This window comes from Nematolebias whitei, chromosome 16 (assembly GCF_014905685.2).
Source record: "Nematolebias whitei isolate Nwh7 chromosome 16, NemWhi1, whole genome shotgun sequence".
Taxonomy (NCBI): Eukaryota; Metazoa; Chordata; class Actinopteri; order Cyprinodontiformes; family Rivulidae; genus Nematolebias; species Nematolebias whitei.
Window position 1 is genome coordinate 5,262,287 of NC_056513.1, and position 6,391 is coordinate 5,268,677.

The window sequence follows — 6,391 nt, forward strand, 5'->3', positions numbered from 1 at the left end:
GGTGCCTGAGAGAGATTTGATGGTTTTCCAGAATCTGTTAGGGTCATTTAGATTTTTGGAGGTCTGAGATAAGAAATAGTTGTGTTTTGCTGCTTTGGTGGCAGTTGTGCATTTATTCCTCATCTGTCAAAAACTAAATTGCCAATAGCCCCGCAGCTTTGGACAAATCCAGAATGGGTGTAAGAGCGTAGATGGAGCTTGTTTACAGCAGTTACATGCAGGATCCAGGTCAGCTTTAATCTTGCAGATTGCATTTGGACCAATGCAGACAGTGCACCACCTTGAATTAAATTACAGCATGTCTCAGACTGACTGAGGATGAATAAATGTTCTGAATGATCTTTCGCCAGACTGAGTCTGATTCGGATTCCTCCATTTCCATTTCCCATTTCAGTTTAAGAAAGTCCAAGCTGGTCTCATGGTATGATCTGAGAAGTGGAAAAATCTTGCTGAGGGCCTCCTTAGTCTCAGATCTGCACTACAAAATCCATCCATCCATCCATTATCTATACCCACTTTTTCCATTTTGGGTCATGGGGGTCACTGGTGCCCATGTCCAGCCATCAATGTGTGAGGGGCAGTGTACACCCTGGACAGGTCTCCAGTCCATCACAGGGTCACATAAAGACAAACAAGACAAACAACCATTCACTCTCTCCCTCACACTTAGGGACAATTTAGAGTCACCAATCAGCCAAACATGCATGTTTTTGGTCTGTGGGAGGAAACCAGAGTACCTGGAGAAAAAGCAAGCATGCACTGAGAGAACATGCAAACTCCACCCAGAAAGGCCCCCAGACTGGGATTTGAACCAGGGTAACCTGCTTGCTGAGAGGCAGCAGCTCTGCCAACTGCATCACCATGCTGCCCACCCGCAATAATTCAGGTAAAAAAAAATCCAATAAAGTTCCCTCAGGTTATCTGGACATTTTTTTTAGACATTTCGTCCTTCATCCAAAGGACGTCATCAGTCTGAGGAGCCACCACAAACTGAGTCCCACAAGCAGCACAGCAACATAGTGGACCAACCAGTTTGCTGGTGATAAGATGGTTTCTGGGGCCTGCCCTTTCCCCCATCGACTCCTCTGAGATGGCCATAACCAAAGTGGTTAAAAAAATCCAAGTTAATGCTCAATAATCCTGGTAAAAAAATCCAACAAAGATAATCAGGTCATATGGACGAGTTATTTTTGTTGTTGTTGTTGAAACGTTTTGTCCTTCATCCAAAGGACTTCATCAATCTAAGGAGCCACAACAAACTGAGCCCCACAAGCAGCACAGCAACATAGTGGATCAACCAGTTTGCTGGTGATAAGATGGTTTCTGGGGCTTGCCCTCTCCTCAGTTTTGCTGTTTCCCAACACCTGCATCTGACCAACACATCCTCCAACACCTGCTGTTTGTGGGACTCAGTTTGTTGTGGCTCCTTGGACTGATGAAGTCCTTTGGATGATGGACAAAACATTGCAACAAAATAAAGTAACAATCCAGATGACCTGATGGAACTTTCTTGGATTTTTATACCTGAATTATTGAGGGTGAACATTGATTATTTTATTTTTTTTACCACTTTGGCCATGGCTCCCTAAGAGCAGTTGAAGGGGGAAAGGGCAGGCCCCAGAAACCATTTTATCACCAGCAAACCTGTTGGTCCACTATGTTGATGTGCTGCTTGTGAGACTCAATTTGTTGTGGCTCCTCGGATTGATGAAGTCCTTTGGGTGAAGGTCTAAAAAAAAAAACCAAAAAAAAAAAACCATCCAGATTACCTGACTGAACGTTGTTGTATTTTTTATCTGGATTATTGAGCATTACCTGGTTGGTTCACTATGCTGTTGCACTGCTTGTGGGACTCAGTTTGTTGTGGCTCCTCTGACTTTGAATGAAGGACAAAATGTCTCAGCAAAAAAAAAAAGAAACTGTCCAGATGAACTGACTGAACTTTGTTGGATTTTATTATCTGGATTTTTGAATTGGAACTTTGATGTTTTGAACCACTTTGCTATGGCTGCCTCAGAGAAGTTGACGGGGAGAGGGCGGGCCCCAGAAACTATCTTATCACCAGCAAACTGGTTAGTCCACTATCTTGGTGAAACTGGGGAGAGGTGAGTGGTCTTATGAATAGGTGGAAAAGAATGAATAGGATTTCTTGTAGGATTACAGAAGCGCTATCTATTGTCACACCATAAGATTTATGGAATGAGTGGATTGATTGAGCGGACTTAGTCAGCGTAGTTTTCCCCATCAAATTACAGTTAAGGGATGAAAGTGCACAATCTGTGTCATCACCAGTTATCAGGTTGTGTGCTGATATATTTAGTAAGTTTGAAACGAAGTTATGAAAAATGTGAAGTCAGTTGTGTGCATATACTGAAACTAAAATCACTGGGAGTGTGTATAGCTTCCCTACCACTATAACATATCACCCAGCAGTGTCAGTATCTATACTCAAGGCTGTAAATTATACCTGTTTGCCAACCGTGATGGCTACTCCTCTTGATTGGGATTGAAAATTAGATTCAAACATCTGACCAGATATTTTTTTACCAAAACTTACACTATCTGCAGCACGCACATGGGTCTCTTGTAAAAAAAAAACTATCAGTGTTAAGCTGTTTCAAATACATCTTAATTTTCTGAAATTTCACTGAATCATTAAGGGATTTTACATTCCAGCTTACACAGTGAACTGGATAGTCATTAGTGTATAATATTCTTATTGCTGGTCATAAATGAACAATAAGATATTGAGTATGCACAAACTATCACAAGCAAATACTTGACCGAAAAATATCCCCCAGACAGACCGATCCAGTATATACCCACCCTTCTCTCCTACATGAATATGGGGATAACAACTCTCAACTAAAAATCCACACATTTGTGCTTGTGCTGAGGAACACAGCTTTAACTGTTTGGGCTTCCACCTTGATCACATATGAGAAAAAAAAGAAAGCTGTAAACAACACAATGACTTTCTCAATTCAAAATGCTGATGCCTATACAGTCACCTTCCAATATAAATTACATGTAGGACATAACACTGTTAAAAGTCTAAACAGCTAAATATTTAGTCAAACATAAACCTGAAAAAATGTCTCCCTGGAACAAGGCATAATACATTCAAAAATATAGCAAAATTTGAAGTGGGACAAATAAGCAGTTGGTGTAGAGATTAATCCAACTTGAAAAAAAAAATGATTAAGGGAAGCCAGCCCTACAGTTTTTCGTGTCCTCGCTACCCGTTGCTGAGATGATAATCTTTTGGACATAAAGCATGGCTTTATTCGGGTTCACAAACTCTTTGTCCTCCTCACCGTGAGTGAGAGTAGCCCACAGCGAACATCCTGCCAGCCGCGAAGAAGCCTCGATCCTCGACTCTGTGAACACCGCCTGAGCCTTGGCCACATTCACTGTATTATCTGCTGTGATGATGATTGGTGTATCCTTGAAGGGGAGCGTGCCACATCTGCGTGCATGCCGTAATTATTTCACACAGTTTTGATAATAGTGTAGTTTAACTACAATAACTCTTGCCTTATCACCTGACATCTTCCCACCCAGCGTCTGATGTGAGCAGTCAATAAGTGGCACCTCGTACAGCTGTAGCCCCTCCATGAGCAGTTTAACAACTGCTGTGGTGGAGCTTGACTCCAGCGTCTCATGGAAGTCAAGGATCTGTACGCTGCACCTTCTCAAACATCCCTCCACGGCTTCACATTTCTTTTTGAGCCCATTTATCTCATCTTTCAGTTCTGTCATGGTACTGCACAGAGCCACAACCTCATCTGACAAAAGTAAACATCACATTTTAAACATCTTTAACACTCAGCTTAACCTGGTCCAGATCTACTCGAAGTACAATAGTGCCATTGGCCTCTTCCGCTTTCACTGCTTGACGTTCACCCTTAATAAAGACGAGATCCTCCTCTCCTCCTTCTTTCATTTTCAATTTAATTATCATTAAAATATCAGCTTTTATTGAAGCCAGAATGTCCAACTTCAGAGCCGACATGTCCGTCTCTCTGGGACCTTGTCAGGGTGGAGCTGAGTCCCCAGTTTTAGAAGTACTGTGGCCCGAGGTGGTGTTGGGCCATGTGACCACAGATCCCATATACTTATACTGTATGTCCTCAGGTTTGTCACCGTCCTTCAGCTTTGCCAAGATAATCACATAGAGATGTTGAATATCAGAAAATTCAACATAGAAGTAGCAAGAATATATTTTCGAAAGGCACTTTTCTAAGCAGTTCTGGCGGGAGCCCAAGCTAAACACATTTTACTCCCCTGCCACCATAGAGCTCTCTATTGCTCTCTACTATTTGTGGATGATGTGGTCCTGTTGGCATCATCATGACATGATCTTTAGCTCTCATTGGAGCGGTTTGCAGCCGAGTGTGAAAATGCTGGGATGAGAATCAGCACCTCCAAATCTGAGGCCATGGTCCTCAGTTGGAAAAGGGTGAATTAAAGGGTGGGTTGCTCTCTTTGTGTCATGGGTGAGGTTCTGCTTCAAGTGGAGGAGTTCAAGTATCTTGGGGTTTTGTTCAAGAGTGAGGGGAGAATGGAAGGTGAGATTGACAGATAGATTGATACAATGTCTGCAGTGTTGCGGACTCTGTGCTGGTCCGTTGCGGTGAAGATCTGTAAGACAAAGCTTTCTGTTTACTGGTCGGTCTACATTCCTACCCTCACCTATGGCCACAAACTCTGGTAAGGGTGCTCCCTGGGCACCTCCCTAGTGAGATGCTTTGGGCGTGTCCAACTGGGAGAAGACCCTGGGAGGCGACCCTGAGGAGACCACTGAAAAAGAAAGTTACCTGATATCAATCAGAGGAATCTAACTCCTTGGTTCAGATCTGAGTTGCGTACATTAAAACAAGAATCCCGAAAGCTGGAAAGTGAAAGCTGGCAGTGAAGTTCATGTTCATGAATGAAGTTCAGTTATTTGGGAGAGACGTGAAGTAGAACCACTGCTCCTCTGCATCTAGAGGAGCCAGTTGAGGTGCTTCGGGCATCTGGTGAGGGCGCTCCCATGGCACCTCTCTAGGGAGGCATGCCCAACTGGGCTGAAACTGAAATTTGGTCACCCTGGGAATGCCTTGGAGTACTCCCAGAGGAGCTGAAGGAGGTGGCTGTGGAAAGAGATGTCTGGGCCTCCCTGCTCCAGCTGCTTTCCTTGTGACCCGACTTTGTAACAAGTGGCAGATAATGGATGAATGAAATTTCTATTGGCTGTTCCCTTCTTGAGGGGTCGCCACAGCCGGATGCGCTCCTGATGCAACCTGGCCTAGAACATGCAACCTCAGGATTACAGGTGGCTGCGGCTGAGTGGTTAGAGCAGTCGTCCTCCAATGCAGGAATTGGGGTTTCGAATCCACCTGCAGTCACATGCCGAAGTGTCCCTGGGCAAAACACTGAACCCTTTGTTGCCTCCGATGTGTGTCCCATTGGTGTGTGAATGTGATCTAAAGCTCTGATTAGTCTCTTTAGAATGATTTGTTCAATTAGCTTTGTAGAGATCTAGTAGAGCGCTGTATGAATGGGTAAATGAGGACACAGATTGTAGTGTAAAGTGCTTTGAGTATCTCTATAATATATAAAGGTGCTATATAAGTACAGTCGATTTACAAAACCGCTGCACTGATCACTAAGCTACTGCAGCCCCAAATAAATAAATAAATAATTGTATTATAGGTCCTCATTTTCAGAATAGTGTGTTTTTTCTTTTTATATTTCTACATTAAATCGTGACATTTTACCTGTTTTTAAGGCAAGTATGCTTCTCAAACTTGTTATTTAAAAAAAATCTCGAGAATTATTAAATATTTTTGCTTTTAAAATGCTTTTTGTCATTGCATTTCCAAAAAGAAACAAATTTTTTTTCCACGCTCTCAGTCTCCAGTCCAGTAGTGGGCAGTAAAGACACGTCATCACTTCTTTCCACTTCCGTCATGAACCGTCGTGGAGCAAGAAGAAGCTGCTCGTTTTCTTTCTTTTTTTTTTAACGTATAGGGTGGTTCTAGATTTGTGCGCTCGGTTGAAGCTGTCGTAAAATCTTGGGTAAATCGTTACTAACATTAATACGTTTCATATTTTACCTAATTAACTGTTGTAAAAATCGTAGTTTGACGCCTGGACCTGTAACCGGATATTAGCTGAACTTCAAACGTCAGTCGATGTGCGTCACACAAAGCACGGCCTGTCCGTGAAAAGGCGCCATGTTGTGTCAGTAGCTACTGCCTTGCGTTTTTTTTAATAGCGCGGAAAATATACAGTTCTCGCTAAAGTCGACGGATATTAGAAATATATCAAGATGTCGGCGGATGATTTTCAGAATAAGTATGCTTCCGTAATGGAGAGCATGCTGAAGGCCGCCATCGCAGAGACG